Source organism: Alosa pseudoharengus, unplaced genomic scaffold (genome assembly GCF_046254945.1).
Source record: "Alosa pseudoharengus isolate Yale_2024_CS ecotype anadromous, Long Island Sound unplaced genomic scaffold, YU_APseudo_1.1 YU_APseudo_1.1_scf_15, whole genome shotgun sequence".
Taxonomy (NCBI): domain Eukaryota; kingdom Metazoa; phylum Chordata; class Actinopteri; order Clupeiformes; family Clupeidae; genus Alosa; species Alosa pseudoharengus.
This window is the reverse complement of record NW_027468620.1, coordinates 579,093-581,064: the sequence shown is the minus strand read 5'-3', so window position 1 is coordinate 581,064 and position 1,972 is coordinate 579,093.

Genomic DNA, 1,972 nt, shown 5'->3' with positions numbered 1-1,972 from the left:
TCTCCGTCGTTATCGGGAAACTGGGCCCTGACCGGATACAGGGATATGTTGAAGGCACATTATTAGAAGGATTGTCAGCTAACAAGACAAAGGGGAGACAAGAGTGAAACTTATCTGAGAGGTGCCTTGCTTGTGTCCTTGCTCGGTGGACTCGTCGCAGGTAGTACACGAGTAAGTCTTCACACGAGGACAGCTGCACACGAGCGCTGACGCCTCCGCTGACGCTCCAGCACAATAACCACTTTAAATGCTACTCCTAATTGATCACGCGGAAAACCACCCCCTCTAAAAACTCACGACACCAAGGCCAGTCTAAGCACAATTAAACAGACATCCGTAATGAAAACAATATCAACTACCACTACCCACTACGGCTAATAACTAGTTTACCAACTTGTAACTATGACAACTACATAAACAAATCCCTTAACAACACGAGACTCCCATACAATTACTATAAAACTTACAGCAAGTGTGGACGCAGCTCCAGAAAAAACACGAGTTGAGTTCAGTAAAGCTAACGTTAAGAATCTACTTAGTCCAGCTACACTTCAAAACACCACCCCCTCTAAAAACTCACGACACCAAGGCCAGTCTAAGCGCAATTAAACAGACAGCCGTAATGAAAACAATATCAACCAGGCCCGTCGCTAGAAGGCAAGCAAACCAAGCAATTGCTTGGGGCCCCGAGCTGGACAGGGGCCCCAAGACAACGACTGGTTAAAAATAAAATGCAACGACAAACTGTGAGCGCCCCTTTGATAGTCAATGCAGTAAAGTGCAACGACACTGATCCCCCTCAAGGGGGCCCCTCTCAGTAGTCGCTGACAGCAGCCAGCCAGCCAGGTTTGTGGTCTCTGCTGCTGCCGCAAAAATATAAAACAGGCAGTCATGATGAAGCGGAGTTATGCGTCCGGAAGCCAGAAGAGAAAGGAAGAGGATGACAAGAAAAAACAAGATAGTGGTAAGTGATAAATTACACTGGATAAAATAACTCTACTTGTCTTGTACAAATGGTGTAATGTCGCAGCAGGAAGGCTAGCCTAGCAAAAAATGTTTATGTTAACTACCTGCCTGACGGCCCATGCTGCTTGTAACAAACTAGAACAGTTAGCGCAACTTTTTTTCCCGAACGGACGGAATATGGTTACACAGTGGAGCAAAAAGTGGGTATGCGCTATATGCGGCGCATAGGGGCGCCAAAGTGATGGTAAAAAAAAAAAATATATATATATATTTGGTATTTTCTATATGTAGCTACTGCTGTCCGTTTCTAAATCATTTCAACATTTTATCAATGTTCTATAACATTTTAGAGGACTAACAGGCTAGAGTAGGCGCCCTATCTCATAAGATTCCATCATAGAATTTTGACATAGAAGAGGGAGTGGGGGCGCGGTGAGCGCTGGGCGAGCAGATAGGCCTACAAATAGTGGAAAAAGATGGATACAGCAAGAAAGAGTGAAAAGGAGATGGCATGTCAAGGGATGCAATAGCAGGCAAATAAGTGGACGGTGAAAGGCAACAGGTAGGATTTAAAGTGATGACGTCTGTACTTGGAGGCTTGCAAATATGAATGTTAACAGACTAAGTAGCGTTTGTTAAGCAATGCCGATTGAAACATAGCCTATTCCATTCAGATAGCTAGGTGGCTACCATGCTCATACTGCACTTTTAATGGCCAACTGCAAACAGAAATGTCATGCTCGCAGCAACTCATTACATGTTTCCATATCCTAACAATTAAGGCTCCTTGTAATAACTTAATATTGTGTTGTCAATGTGGTGCAAACAAACAAGGCTACAGTGCCTATCAGCCTTATCCATTGTGAGCCATAGCTGGCAAAAGGACGTTATGAGAACCATTTAGACTCTCCTAAAGTGACAATGCACCATTTATCAATACTTATCAAGTATAACATCAAGTTAAACATTGGCAGCATTTCTTTAAAAACATATTCAATAGACACTA